This window comes from Acinonyx jubatus, chromosome D3 (genome assembly GCF_027475565.1).
Source record: "Acinonyx jubatus isolate Ajub_Pintada_27869175 chromosome D3, VMU_Ajub_asm_v1.0, whole genome shotgun sequence".
NCBI classification, from domain to species: Eukaryota; Metazoa; Chordata; class Mammalia; order Carnivora; family Felidae; genus Acinonyx; species Acinonyx jubatus.
In genome coordinates, this window is record NC_069392.1 from 38,945,152 (window position 1) to 38,961,193 (window position 16,042).

The 16,042-nt window shown below is 45.2% G+C and overlaps 1 protein-coding gene and 1 long non-coding RNA gene across 6 annotated transcripts in view; one reads left to right on the forward strand and one right to left on the reverse strand.

Annotated features, from left to right (window-relative positions):
• The window catches only part of DLGAP1 (DLG associated protein 1), an 885,205-nt gene that overhangs the window by 537,151 nt on the left and 332,012 nt on the right, over nucleotides 1-16,042 (forward strand). The gene's annotated exons all lie outside the window — the stretch shown is intronic.
• On the reverse strand, nucleotides 1,487-14,429 carry LOC128312412 (uncharacterized). Its single transcript, XR_008291726.1, has 3 exons — nucleotides 14,116-14,429; nucleotides 5,130-5,183; nucleotides 1,487-1,614 (listed from the first exon to the last, which is right to left on the reverse strand). It is a non-coding gene; the product is annotated as an uncharacterized LOC128312412 (long non-coding RNA).

Sequence of the window (16,042 nt, forward strand, 5' to 3'; positions counted from 1 at the left end):
CTTGCCATTCAGTACTGCGGGAGCTAGGGGACTTCGCTCCGGGCCAGCTGCTGTGCTGGGCACTGGGAATGCAGTAGTGAACTCCCCCCTCTGCTCTTGGAGAGCCCCGGGAAGGTAGGAATCACAGAGATGAATATGACATCGTGCGAGAGGAAAAATCTAGCGTGCTATAGACACCTTAGGATACCACTGGCCACTTGAGAGCTTTCCTTAGACTTCTCTCAGCTCATTATGACTTGGAAATTAAATTCTAGTTCTAGGATTTAATTTCATTGCAACTCCATATGTGTGGGCTGCTTCCCCCTAGTTGCTGAGGACAAGCATAATAACCTACCTTTATTTTCTGAAAAAACAAAAGGGGGAGGTTTCTTAGGCTAAGCAGCAGTGTTAAAGTACGTGGGAAAGCACCTCCGTGTAGGCAGGAAGATATTGCCACCTGCGAGCATCTAGGAGGCTGAGGGTCAGGTGTCAGAGACTTCTCCTGGGTCAGAGCCCCACCCTGAGATGAATCCACCTTCTAGAACAGCCCAGGATCATGTGTCTCATAGCTGGGAACGTGGTGGCCGCTGTCCCTAGGCAACCAGCTCCTAAGTTCCTTCACATGGTTGGGAGATTGTAAAGCTTATTCTTTTTTTTTTCTTTTTAATTTTATTTTAATGTTTATTTATTTTTGAGAGAGAGAGAGAGAACACAGAGGGGCAGAGAGAGAGACACACACACAGAATCTGAAGGAGGCTCCAGGCTCTGAGCGGTCAGCAAAGAGCCCGACGGGGGTCTGGAACCCACAAACCATGAGATCATGACCAAAGTCAAATGCCCAACCGAATGAGCCACCCAGGTGCCCCCTAGAGCTTATTCTTGATGAAGAGCGGACTGGACAGAAAGGAGAAAGTGTGTTGGGCTTAAGCGTAACCATGACCACCTGGCAGCAGAAGGGATAGCCCGAGAGAGGGAAGTGGGGAACAGCGGCAGAGCTTTGTGGGATGTGACATATGTCAGGTGAAGGGGAGAGAGTGGGGTGGGGGAGCACTGCATTGTGAAGGTGAAGAACAGTCACGTGGCAGTGAAGAGCATTCCCCCAGTGCAGGAAGGCAGGTGACACAAGTCCTAAGGAACAGGAAGCAGATGGCCAGGGAAAACCACAAGTGGCTCCGTGGCCGTAGCCTGGGGTTTGAAGGCAGAAGGAGGTAGAGGTGAGGCTGGAGGGTAGTCTCAGTGAGGCTGTGATGGACCACACAGGTGGAGAGTTTTGTGCAGGGAAGGGGTGTAATCAGGTTAGGAAGCTGGAAAGATCATTCCAGAGGAATGTGGGAGATGAGGTGGGTGGAGTGACTGTCATCCCTAAGTATCTTTCCCCTTTGCCCATTTTGCTGACCTCGGTACCTGCGACCCGAATAAGGGATATCCAAGGCAGGGTTCTGTTAACATCAGACTCCCTCATTGGAGAGAACGGCTTCCGGAAGTCAGATTCCTTTCTTCTCAAGTCAGATTCCTTTCTTCTCGTAACCAGCCTGGTCTGATCGAACACAATCATGTGTGGCTCTTTCCGCGTCCCAAAGGCATAATGTTCTGCTACCAGTCTTGGAGTAACCATTCAAAGCGCGTTTATGGGACCTGTAGGAGAGCCAGCAAGCGGATGGGGCTTTTATACCTCCTTTTGTTTTATTCATTTAACATTTATTGAGCACTTACTCCATGCCCGGCATTGAGCTAGTTGCTGAGCAATCAAGTCCCGTAAGGAGTTCACATTTGGAAGGTAGACAGAATAACGGGCAAATTAACTACTCTTCTATGAGGCAAATGCGTAAAAAGTGCTACAATGCTGTCCCCGCCCCCCTCCATGGGCTCTGAATGCCCAGATACCAGGATCTGTGTTTGGTGGGGAGGGGAGGAGCAACAGAGAGGGATCCTGAGCAGGCAATCCGCGCCCTTGGTTGAAGAATAACAACGTCCGGGCGCCTGGGTGGCTCAGTTGGTGAAGCGTCTGACTTCTGCTCAGGTCATGATCTCGCGCAGCTTGTGAATTCGAGACCCACATCAGGCTCTCTGCTGTCAGCACAGAGCCCGCTTCGGATCCTCTCTCTCCCTCTCTCTGCCCCTGCCCCCTTCATGCTCTGTCTGTCTCTCAATAAATAAATAAACAAACGAACACTAAAAAAAAAAAAAAAGGTATAACAATGTCATGTATTGGCACATGTGTTGTAAGTTACCTCAAATTTCCAAAGACCCACAGGCAAGATAAACCATGGAGCCCATAACAAATCGCCTTTGTCTCCTGTGGCAGTTTTCTTCTCCGGTGGGAGTACAGAAGTAGATTCCCCAGTGCAGCCCTCCACCGCCCATTGGCTTCAGGCTTCAAGCCCCTCCATTGGCTTCAGGCACAGTTTTACACTGTGATCGGTTGCCACTGGGTTCCAACGCTTTTTGCGGAGGTCACATTTGTGCTTCTAAACGTTTTCCTCCCCAATTTATTTTTTCAAGATTTTTGGCATACATTCAGTGCCCCAGAGTAATTCTCAGGGTCTGAAACTAAAAACAAATCTTGATAGAAAGCTGAAGTTAAACGATTCTAAAGGGACTTCCTCCTCCAAAGGACACCAGCTGCTGACCATGTTTAAAACTGGTGATGCGGCTGTCAGTCTCATGCCGAGGACCTTTGCACAACTCTTGCGATTTTTCCTTAAGGAGCATCTCCAAAGGAGAGGGGGAGAAAAGGAAAGAGAAAGAATAACATATCTCTAAGTAAGAAGTGGGATGGTAAGAGAAGACACGGATTTCTAGTCAAAGATGCTAAGTGGTAGACGGAATCTCAAGGCAACAAGAAGGACGTTTTCTGAAATCTGACCAAGCCTGGCCATCTTGTGTACAGAGAATAAGAAATAGGGCAAAAGCATCCCAGTTTTGACTCTCATCTCCTAAGTAAGCATCCAACAGCTTTCTTCAAATCTAAAGCGAACCGTTTCCCTACAGACAACGTTCCTTGAACGTTCTCGTGCCCATTTGGAGTTACTTGTCATCACTCACACTCACCACTGGTTGCTTCTGCTTGGATCTGCTCCGCCGGGAGTTTAGGTTGCACATGGATTTGGCTGGGAAATGAAACGTATAATCCTACTTACATGGAATTTTGTCTTGACACAGATTTGGGAACAGGAAACAATACCCCTCGGTGGTCAGAAGAAAATCTGCCATGGGATGCCACACCGATGAAGTCTTTATTGTGGCTTCTCTCCCCACACTTATTTCTTTCATTGGCTTCAGGTCTTTACTTATCACTGGAGCATAGGACAGCTCCCCGAACGGTGTGAATTACCCCACACCCGATGCCAGCATTAGCAGATGGTGAGGAGAAGGGGCCGTGCGGAAATTGAAAATTTCCAGGTTAAGCCCAGAGATGTGCAGAGGGGGGAAAAGGGCATTTTGTATGGAGGAGTTCATAAATCCTTGTAGGTTTCTAGCATTTTCCCCCTTAAATAGCCTATCCGCAACTGTAGATAAGGTAGGTATTAAGTACATGTCCCTGTCCCTGAAATACGTAATTTCCATGGTTTCAATTATCGTTTTATTAAATAATAGAATAATAGATGAAGAATCCTATTTTAAGCTGATGTTGGAATGCATGGTTTTTCTCCAGTGTCTTCTTTGTAACTATGCTGTTATTAAAGGTTTAAAATAAAAGTGCATTCCTTCACAGCACATCAGCGAAGCAGAGGGATCGAGCCACTGTCCCACACGTCAGCTCGCCCCCTGCCATTATGCTGCACACAATTTTTGCAGCCATATGCTGCAGGCTTGGTGGCATCTCATCAACATGTTGCGTGACAAACTTTGTCATTGAGAGCGTAGTGGTGCCTAGTTTGATTCAAGCTCTAGGGTCTGACTTCCTGGTTTAACTCTGAGCAAATTATTTAACCTACCTGTGCCTTGTTTTCCTCCTCTGGGAAAGGCAGAGGAGTGTACTTATGTCACGGGCTGCTATGATAATGGGGTAGGATAATACATATAAAGTCCCGAGGATAGGGTCTGTCACACAGACATATCATTTTGCCTAAGGTTTGCTGGAATATACTAACAGGTATAAACTTTAATAAACTACTTCTTTAATAAATAAGCCAGTATTTTTTAATGTTTATATCTTTAATGAGAGAGAGAGAGAGAGAGAGAGAGCGAGCAGGAGTGGGGTAGGGACAGAGAGAGAGGGAATCCCAAGCAGGCTCCATGCTGTAAGCACAGAGCCTGACACAGGGCTCGATCCTGTGAACCGCAAGATCATGACCTAAGCCAAAATCAAGAGCCAGACGCTTAACCGACTGAGCCACCCAAGTGCCCCACTAAGCCAGTATTTTTGTATAATTTTCATTGTGGATTTATAGAAGGATTTATAGAAGACTTGTTATAAAAGATGTTCTATGTGTCATCACCTGGCAGGTTGCATGATACAATTACCACCATCTAATACATTGTATATCGGTTTGCTGTCTCCCCACACAAGAACTTTTGAGGTGTGTTCATTACTGGATCTCTGATCCCCAGAAGTGTACCTGTCGTGTGGTAAATACTCAATACATATTTGTTGGGGAAAATAAAGGAATATACAAATGTTAGCTCCTTGATAGATAACTGAAAGGTGATTGTCTACATTGGCTCACTTCTATATTGAGGCTAAAAACATTACCCCATTTTATATAAAGCTCTAGGTGGTAGGGAGAAAAGCATATGTGTATCTGGGGCCTTAGGTTTAGCTAGAGTAAAGGTCAACATCTTTGACTTGTACAAAGTTAGAGTTATAAACAAGATCTCAGGGTCACCTATCCATACCTGAGAATGTGCGTTCCCAGGGAGCACTCTGCCAGGCTGCTTATTAAATATTTCAGTTGGATAGATCTCCTTGTAGCAAAAAGAGGCGATGTGCTGAATTACGGGAGTCTTATCTTTGGGGTTTTTTCCATTTTTTCTCTTAATGGCTAAACTTTTCTTCAAAGTAAAGTCCAAAAGCTGTGGTTTGCAGGGTGGTCCCTGCTGTGCTGCCTCCAGCATCCTGAAGTTTCTTGGAGCTATTGGATAGGGCAGGAAGAACATGCGCTTTAAGTCTCACAGACCCAGGTTCAAGTCCTAGCTTAGCTGCTTACCCATTGTGCTCCTTAGGCAAGTTATTTCATTCCTGTGGACCTCAGTTTCTTCACCTGTGGAAAGAGGAGAGATGATGCTATAGTTGCAAGGGTTCCAATGAGTGCACATTGAGTTCCTGACACATAAAAGGCCTGCGATAAAGCAAAACTTGTATTTCACTGGATTCGAAAATACCACTGAGAGAATTCTACAGCCTACTGAGAACCCTATAGCCCACTACAGAAAGAGAAGTCTTCCCTGGTGACATCAGTTTATCAGCAGCCACATTCTAACCAAGAGGTCTCCCCATCAGGGCACCTGGGTGGCTCAGTTGGTTAAGTGTCCGACTCTCGGGGTCAGCTCAGGTCATGGTCTCGGGGTTTGTGAGTTTGAGCCCCGTGTTGGGCTCTGCACTGGGCGTGGAGGCTGCTTGGGATTTTCTCTCTCCCTTTCTTTCTGGCACCCCTCTAAATAAGTAAATAAGTAAGTAAGTAAATAAATAAATAAACGTTAAAAAAATAAAAGTCTCCCTGTCTTCAGAGTTGTGCAGAGAATTTGACCCAGTGTTTTCTTTGCTTCTGTAATCATTGCCATTGCTGCTCAAGAGCCTCTGATGGCTGAGAAGGCTGGAGACGGATGAATGGGCCACAGGGCAGACAGCAAAACAGGCTTTCTTCAGCAGGCTTCATTAGGCACCACTCAAATACTTACCGATTAGCATGGTCCCTGCACTGAAGACACACTATTCCTGATATAAAGACAGTCATTTTATTTCTAAATGATGTACATTTATTCCATGGAAATATCATGTTTCCCAAGCGGGAGACTTCCCATTCATGGATTTATTTGGCTACCATTCATGGAGTGCATACGGTGTGTCAGGGGCTTTTCCAGGAAATGGTGGGATGAAAATGAGCAAGGGCTTCTGTGTCCCCTACAGTCTTGTAGTCGCTTGGGACAGATATGCATATAACACAATCAATTACAGCAAGCCTTCCCAGGGTCTGGTGGGGGTATGAATAGTGTGCTGTGTGAGAACACACGAGATGGTTGTTAACTCCGCCCTACTGGGTTCAACAAAGGTGGCCCCCCCAAAAGTGACAATGGAGCTGGGGAGTGAAGGAAAAGTATGAGTTTGACCCAACAGAGGAAAGGAAGATGTACATTCTAGGAAGAACCACAGATATAAGAGATACATAATCTAGTCCTCAAAATGTGGCTCTCAGGTCAGCATCAGTATTGCCAGGGAATGTGTTAGAAATACAGATTCTTGTGAACCACCCCAGAATCTCTGAGGATAAGTGCCCAGTGATCTGTGTCTTAGCGAGCCCTCCAGCTGACCCATACGCACACTCAGGTTTGAGAACCATTGTTATAGTCAACGGCTGTTATCACGTAAAAGAAAAAAATGTATTAACAAAGTATTTGAGTTGACATAATACAGAGATACCTGGATAGATAAAGATTTTCCACCCCTACTCCAACTTTTCCACAAAGGGTCGGTTTACAATAGATCATCAAAGGCGACAAACGATAAAGCCAAAGAAACGTAATGAAAGTAGAATAAAATTAGAAAAAAAAGTAATGAAACCCTACCATTTTGTCACAAATTTCTCGATAAACTTCCCAGTATTCAAAGCATGCGTGGAAACACATTCATCTTACAAGGACCGCGTTACCTGCAAGATTACTTAGCATTTGTCAAGCACACAACTTTGCTAATGCCGAGACCTAAGAGGGGTTTCCTCCACGGCGCCTGATTCGGAAGACACTCTGCTGAGTTCAGTGACCTCCAGGCAGTAAAAGCCATTGAAGTATAAATACCTGTTTCTCAAAACCCTCTTCCATGGGCTTAATATCAAAGAGAAGTTCAATGGAAGAAACCCAGACAGAGGCCTAAACATTGAGGCCACATTTGCAGCTCTCAGACAATCTGACTCACATCTGGATAGAGTCATCAAAGACGAAAGAAAGCAGAGGTAGAAAGCATTAAAAAATCCGGAGGGGACATGGAATAGTCAGGTTTGAACAAAATACACAGTAAGCACTACACATCATCCTAAGAACCTCATCTTTGAAGGATGTGCTTCTCTGGATTTCCTGAGCCTCCCAGGTCTCAACCTCAACTTTTGTAGCTGTTTTTTCCAAATTTTTTCCTCGGTGCATCACATATGCAACATGCACCACACAATCTAGGGTCTGATTAGATTCTGACTTAGAATACTCTCTGATCGTTTCACATTTGTGCGGTTTATTTCCTCAACTAGATCACAAATTAGACAAGGCCTCTCACTTCCCCGCTTCCTTTAGCACAAGGAAGATTTTCAGGGGAGGCTGTCTTTGTATTGCCTCTTGAAGGAGGAATAAGAATCAGCTCGGTGAGCAGCGATGACTATTTGAGAGACCACAAAGCACAAGGACACTGAAAAGCGTGGCATTTGGAGAAGAGTACGAGGGGTCCAGTGCTGCTGGCATAAGGGGTGGGGTGACAGGAGACAAGGGTGTCTACATCATGAAAATCTCCACTTTGGGTCCTATCCAAAGGTTGAGATTAATATTGTAAAAGTGTAGGAAGTCTGGAAAGAACTTAAAGCTAAAAATGGCATGATCAGATAAGAAAGATCACATTGCAAATCATACCGTTAGGATTATGGAAAGTGCTGTGGGGTGCGAGTGCTCTAGAGGTGGTGGGAGCAAGGTCGTTATGGTTCGGTGGCTAAGGACATGGTGGGTTCAAAATTTACCAGCTGTATTAGCTCAGACAAGTTGTTTCATCTGCGATAGTCTGTATTCTTATCCAGAGAACAGTCCCTACCACGTTCCCTTTGAGGATGAAATGAGATAATGCATTTAAAGTGGTCAGCATGTGGGGCGCCTGGGTGGCTCAGTAGGTTGAGCTTCCGACTTCGGCTCAGGTCATGATCTCACGATCTGTGAGTTCGAGCCCCACGTCGGGCTCTGTGCTGACCGCTCAGAGCCTGGAACCTGTTTCAGATTCTGTGTCTCCCTCTCTCTCTGCCCCTCCCCGACTCATGCTCTGTCTCTCTCTCTCTGTGTCAAAAATAAATAAACATTTAAAAACAAAACAAAAAATAAATAAATAAAATAAAGTGGTCAGCATGTGCCTGGCATATAGGTGCTCAAAACTGTTTATCATTATCGCTGCTAGAGGCACAGGAACCATTCCTTTTTTTATTCACTTAGTATTTGTTGGTCACTGTCTTTCTTTTTCCAAACAAGTCCAGACGAGACATGGTAAAGGGAGTCAAGGGCTTGGAATAGCGGCAGCAGAAGCAAGAGACCCCCGACACCACTCCTGATCCACTTGGGGAATGGAGCAGAGATTGGACACTGGAAATTGGTCATGGCACCAGTCCCACCCTCAGTGACACGCAGCCCCGTGTGGAAGAACACGGCATGGTGACAGCACTCCTTGATTTTATATTGTCCAGAATAGACGAGGCAGAAGGATCACAGAGCAAGGGGCCGAGGGTGCTTGCAAAAGAATGTTTGAGGGGATGTGTCTCCTTAGGCCAGCAAGGGAAGAAAGTGAGACCCTGGGGACTGACCGACCTAGAGAAAAGGGAGCTGCTGAGGAACCAGAGAACAGAAGAAACTGCCCTGACAGCTATCAGAGAGCAGAAGTGAGGAGAAGAGAATGTGGAAACTTGAGAGATAGAAGTCATGGGTGGGAGGTGCCCCTGGGTGGTTCAGTCGGTTAAACCTCTGACTCTTGATTTTTGGCTCAGGTCATGATCTCAAGGTCCGTGGGTTCGAGCCTGGTATGGGGCTCCACCCTAACTGTGGAGGCTGCTTGAAATTCTCTCCCCCTCTCTCTCTCTCTCTCTCTCTCTTTCTCTCTCTGTCCTTCTCACTGCCTCTCCCCTGCTCACGCTCTAAATAAATAAATAAATAAATAAATATCTTTTTAAAATAAAAGTTGTGGGTGGGAAATAATAAGACTCCTTAATTCTTTTTAGAGTGCCCAGTGTACTGCATGTAAATAATCATTATTTGATAAGTAGATGTTGAATTAAATCCCCATGCACAGATTTGATTTGACTCCATGCCTAACACCTTGAAAGAATATATCATCTGCTGTCTGACAGGTTAACATCCTTATGCGTCAAAACTGATTTTTCTCCAAGGGACAGCGACTGTCATCATGGGTCCTTCTCTGTCACAGCAACCGTTTTTCCAGAAAGTTTAGTGGAGATGGATTTGTTTGTTTAAAATTTAAGATTGGGGTGCCTGGGTGGCTCAGTCGGTTAAGCGTCCGACTTCGGCTCAGGTCATGATCTCACGGTCCGTGGGTTCGAGCCCCGCGTCGGGCTCTGTGCTGACAGCTCAGAGCCTGGAGCCCATTTCAAATTCTGTGTCTCCCTCTCTCTCTGCCCCTCCCCTGTTCATGCTCTGTCTCTCTCTGTCCCCAAAATAAATAAACATTAAAAAAAAATTTTTAATTTAAGATTGGGTGCAGAACTCTAGAGAGGACGGAAAGACTGGTTCCAAAACGAAAAACAAATTATGATAATGAATGAAAAGGAAATGATAATTTATGAACATAAATAAATGAAAAATTAAATAATAAATTATGATAATAAATGCTAATTACCGCTAGATAGACGAAGAGTAAGAATAAGGCACTTTAACCGCTACGTGAAAATGGAAGCCAAAGGAGCAGTGTGTGAGCGGGTTCGAGTCTAATTCCCATCCACAGCCGGCGTTGCAAGGGTGAGGAAGGCCAGACCACCGGCAGAAAAACACTGGGGACCACGTTGAAAATGGTTAGCGGCAGAGACAGGCCAGCTCACCCGCGGGGTGCTGGCCACCTCTCTCTCGTGCGTGCAGGCACTGATAATGGTTCTGAAAGAATGAACGTGAACTCTGAATGGGCGTGCGTGGTTCGTTGGAGCCAATACACCTGTAAAGTGGTAAAGGCCATTTCGAGATGCTTCAGCCGATCCCGATGGGGCCGCTTCTGAGACTCCCAGCGGGGCCCGCTGAGCACTTTGGTGGTGCTTCTCATAAGCTTGCGGTTTCCCTGGCTGGGCCGGAGGGTCTCTGTGCTTGGAGAGGTACGCGTTTCTGGGCCTGCCACGGTTCTGCCACAGACCACTGGGTCCTGGCCACTCCAGGCAGGGAGCCGGGCCGGACTAGGTTCAGAAGGATGTTGGGCCGCTTCTCTGTTTCTTTCCCTGGGGCTACATGGAGCCCAGATATGCTTCTCTCTGCCTGTTTCCTCCCCCTCCCCTGCTGCCTTTTCTCTGCTGCCCCACAGTTTCAAACAGCACTCGACTTTGGCTTCCCGTGGTGCCAATACTGGCCTTTCCTCTACTTGACTTTGCAGATAAGCTCACCAGGGTTCAGTGAGTCTAGGAACATTTCCATTTAAATTTCTGGGAGCCAGCATCTGATTAACTCAGCTAAGCCTCTGCATGGATGCCCCGGAGTTGGGTCTTCAAACGCAGTTCAATCAGCTCAGAGGAGGTAGTAATTGCCTTCCCTGTTCCTGGCAAGGACGTCAGCAGCAGAGGCTGTGGGCAGGGGGAGAAAATGGTCCCCAAAGCAGGTGTCAGCTCAACAGCCACCCCAGAAGGGACCACTACAGGTACCTTTAGTGCCTCCGCACTTGGTAGATTTGTAGGGTGAACGTGGTAAGAAAAGCAGCAGCATTTAAAAGAAGGAGATTTATGAGAAAAAAAAAAAAAACACTTTTGATTCAGGTAAAAGAATATATATAGTCTGGCTCTGAAGCAAGTTGTCTAGAATGTGCCAGTACATGTTCACAAGACTATTCAGCTAGTTATGAGCGATGTGGACAAAAATAACCCAGTTTTCATCAGAGGCTATTTCTACTGCTGCTTCTCAAGTTGCATTGTACTGTTTTGATTGTCATTGTTTTTGGATTTTTCCCTTTCTCCATCATGGCTGTCTTTTTTTTATTTTAATATTTATTTATTTTTGGGAGACAGAGTGCAAGCAGGGCAGGGGCAGAGAGAGAGGGAGACACAGAATCTGAAGCAGGCTCCAGGCTCCAAGCTGTCAGACACGGGGCTCAAACCCACGAAGTGTGGGATCATGACCTAGGCTGAAGTCAGATGCCTAACCGACTGAGCCACCCAGGCACCCCAATCATGGCTGTCTTTATATCCTATTAAACAGTTTTATTATGTCATCATTCCTGTTTCTCCTGCACTAATCAATGGCTTGCATATTTGTCCTGGCATCTTTTTTTAAGAGACACTGATGGTCTTTGCTCTTCGAAAATTCTACAGACGTGTGTTTTACTCCCATGAGATAGGGCATCCCCACTGTGCCTCCCCAAGAGCTACTGGCCATGGCGGGTGAAAGTAACCACATTCTCTCCCAGGGGACTCCATCTGTAAGTATAGCCGAAGTACCCTCCCCTAGAAACCCAAATGGGAACAGTTTCATGGAGAGCACATCTCCAAGGTCACATAGAGTCAGAACAGGCACCTTCCTACCTGTGTCAATCCCAAACAATGCTGTGAGGTTGTTATCATGTACTACCTTGGGGCGTCTGTGTGGCCAAGTCAGTTAAGCGTCCGATTTCAGCTCAGGTCATGATCTCACGGTTTGTGAATTCGAGCCTTGCATCGGGCTCTGTGCTGACAGCTCAGAGCCTGGAGCCTGCTTCAGATTCTGTGTCACTGTCTCTCTCTGCCCCTCCCCTGTTTGTTCTCTCTCTCCCTCTCTCTCTCTCTCTTTCAAAAATAAATAAAACATTAAATAACAATAATAATAATAATGCACTGCCTCAAAAACCCCCTCCTGTGTTCTATGAGATTTTACTCAACCAGCAATAAATATATACCAATATTAATGATAACTAACCATTTTCTCAAGAAATATCACCCTCCACCTTTTCATGCTCAAAAGTCGAAGTGAAACTACTTTTTAAAAGCTTTGTATGAAGACAAAGGCCGTTGTAATTGCACTACCTACTGTGACCAAATGGGAGGTGGTTTGACATGTTGCTTTTTTTGTTTTGTATTGTTTTTTGTACAATATCATGTCTTTTGAAAGGGAAATGCTCAAAGGCATTTATTTGTAGAAGCAGACTGGCTGAAGGAGGTATTCATAAACAAAATCCAATTGCAGATGATTGGGATAGCAATTAGCACTAATGGAAAAGCCAGAATACATTCTGCTTCTATGGCTTAGCACAAAATGCCGAAGCATTGTACTCTGAGTGATACAACTGGTGTATTTCCAACCATGCTTACTCAAAGGTGCTCTCACGGCATTCGTATGGTTTTAAGTATAGAATACATGCAAATCTCCAAGCAGGCAAGTCTGAAAAATTGAGAGAATGGCATTCAGCTGTTTTGTGCAGCTACAATTTCAGGTCAGAGAGTATCTGAAAAGCGGGCCTTGGGGCAATGTTCACTCACCCTCACACCTCTCTGTTCGGTTTTCTGTTTACTTTTACCCCAAAATGGCATGGCTTTGTGTCTCAGTAGTACATTAGTGAGAACCATTCCCTTATTTTCTTTTTTAAACAACTGTTTATTTAAAATCATAAGCCCATTGAGCATTCATAACGTTCTTCCTTCTCAAACCCCACAGAATTGGGATTTATTCTTAACAGAATAAAAAAATTGCTGTTAAACAGCTGCATCCGTATCGCATAGGATTTTGCTCTGTGCGCAAAAGAGTGCCCTGCGTGTTTAGACTGTGGAGGACACGCAGGCGTGCAAGCGAGGAGGTCTGCGGTGGGTGGCACTGCCCCAGCGGGCCACCTTCTCACCCTCCTTGGAGGTGCCCTTTCCTCCTTCTCAGCCTCCTCATGAACTGCCCCAGCAAGACCAAACTGCTTCTTTTAGGTTTTTCTTGCCTCTCTCCACCCTAAATAGCCTCGAGCCCCAGCCAGGGAAATCTTTAGCACGTGGCTGGCCATGTCACTGCTCGGTTTAAGACGCTCTCGTGGAATACCACCACCTGTAAAGTCAAGTCCTGGGTGCGAGGATTGCTTACAAAAGCTCCTCGGGATTTGGCCTTGACTGCCCATCCCAATTAGAGATAGGTTAGATGCCAGTGTCAGAAAATAAAATAACAGTGGCGGAGACAAAGACAGAGATGCAGAGCGGGGCTGCAATGGCACTCCACTGTGGCCAGACCCTTTACCTGGTGGTGCTCCCACAGCAACTTACGCCCCCCGGCCTGTCGGCAGGCCGGCCGAGGAAGGGGTAAAGAAGGGTATGCCTTTCGCTTTAGAGACATTTTCCAGAAATTGCACATTCCGCCGTTTCCAATTATACTCCAATAGCCAGAATTAGTCACCTCTGCACATTTAGGGAGACTGGGAGACATAGTCATTATTCTGCGACTACTTTATACTCTTCCATAAGGGAATCTTTTCTTTCTCTTCCGTTGAAGGTTACAGCCTGGCATGGGCAGGTCACATGGAGGAAAGCCAAAAAGGCCACTTGACCCTGAAAAGATTTGTGGAGATTTCTTCCATCCTGATGTCTCCCCAGACAAGAACACAGTGTTCCCTATTCTCCTGGGCAGGGTCCCCAGCATTGCTTTTCCTAAAGTGAGTCATGATGGCCTGGCTATCAGTCTTCACCGAGTGAGAGAATAGAAGCCCTTAACTTGGTTCTTCTTTTTCCTTTTTTAAATTTTTTTTCATCTTATTTATTTGAGAGAGAGACAGAGCAAGTGGGAGAGAGGGACAGAGGGAGGGAGAGAGAGAGAATCTTAAGTAGTCTCTGACATGGGGCTCAATCCCATGACCCTGGGATCATGACCTGAGCTGAAATCAAGAGTCAGACGCTCCACCGAGTGAGCCACTCAGGTGCCCCGAGTTCTTCTATCTGCATGTAAAGAAAAATTAAGAACAGCAGCTCTAAATAAAGACACGCACAGAAATCAAAATGAAATAGGGACTTGCCAACTTTGCAAGACTGTTTTCCCCTTGTCAGCATCTTCTAATATGTGGTTTGTTTGTTTTTCCCTCGGGCCTAATAAATTACCTACCTTGAGAATTTCCTTTCCGGAGCCGGATCGTTCTTGCTTCAGTCATCGTTGGTGCAGCAGTGCTTCTGCTCCAGGTGTGGGAACTCTGTGAAACTCTGTGAAAACCAGGCGCCTCTCACACTCAGAGCTCATCTCATGGTGGCCAATATCGTCAAGAAATTCTCCAAGTCAAAAATCAGGACATCCGGTCTGACAGTAAAATCAAACCTAGGAGGACAACAAAACACAATTTTGAAGTCATACTGAACAAAAATAATATATGAGAGATGATCACTGTGGTCATAGAAACCCTCACGGAGGCATATTGACCTATACTCCCCACCCTCGCTCCAAAAGAGAAGGCATGGAAGGCAATATTCCTTTCTATTTTGAGAAATCTTTTATGGCCACTTAAAATCTAATTCAGGGCCTAGCAGCTTCCTTTTCCAAGAATACGGAAGATAATAAGAACGGTTAGTCCTCTTTTTTCATGACTAGGTCATGTCTCTCTGAGCACATCATAAGCCTTTTGGCCATTAGGGATTTGCTGTGTGCATTTAGTTGCCTGCGCATGAGGGATGCTCAGTTAGTTCTTCCCAGTTACACTGCAGGATGGAGCGAGCATTGTCCATGGATGCCACTTATAAACCTTAATAGGTGAGGGGAAGAAAGAAGTGGCAGAAGGAAGTGTGTGGAAAGGGAGTTTAAGAGCAAGGAAAAGGAAGAACGAGAGAAGGAAGAGCAGGTGCCCCCAGCAATTGCTGAACCATTGAGGGCTTTAGATCATCTGTCTCCACTCCCCCGCAAGTCACCAAATGTGTCGCTTTATTTTTTTTTAAGACGAAATTAATTGTCACATTGGTTTCCATACAACACCCAGTGCTCATCCCAGCAGGTGCCCTCCTCAATGCCCATCACCCACCCTCCCCTCCCTCCCACCCCCCCATCAACCCTCCGATTGTTCTCAGTTTTTAAGAGTCTCGTATGGTTTGGCTCCCTCCCTCCCTACCTTTTTTTTCCTTCCCCTCCCCCATGGTCTTCTGTTAAGTTTCTCAGGATCCACATAGGAGTGAAAACATATGGTATCTGTCTTTCTCTGTATGACTTAGTTCACTTAGCCTAACACTCTCCAGTTCCATCCACATTGCCATGAAGGGCCATATTTCGTTCTTTCTCATTGCCATATAGTACTCCATTGTGTATATAAACCACAATTTCTGTATCCATTCATCAGTTGATGGACATTTAGGCTCTTTCCATAATTTGGCTATTGTTGAGAGTGCTGCTATAAACATTGGGGTACAAGTGCCCCTCTGCATCAGCACCCCTGTATCCCTTGGGTAAATTCCTAGCCATGGTTGCTTTACTTTATAATCACAAATTGATCAATCGTCCTTTTTAAATGACAGGAGAATAGAAGAGAATGTAAGATTCTCTATCAAAAAATAAAAACAGATATTTTTGCATATTTAATCTGTGCCAGGGTGTGAAGTTGTTTATTTGGCCTTGACCAGAAAGATAGACGGAGCACTTAGAAATGTTTATGATTGCTTATTGGCATTTTTTCATGACCTGATTTGCCCATATCACAGAGAAAGGGGATTAAGATCTCAGCATCCTTTTACAAATAGTAAGAAGGAGGAAAGCTAACTTACTTATCCTTGATGCAATTTATTACCCTCTGAGAAAATGTAAGTGTTTGACTCTATCCTGAAAATCACTCACTTCCATTTTAGTAAAAATCACGCTGTGTATGTTGAATTTACAAATCTTATCATTGGTTACATCATTTAATTCTTCATTAATGGTTTTGCAAAATCTCTTCATTCCCTCTGCCTGTCCTCCGGTAACATCATCTTATGTAAAATGCTGTGGGCATATTAAAAATAACAAAATATTGAATAAGAATTCAAATAATTCTGTTCATTTTGGAGTAAATATATGTAAT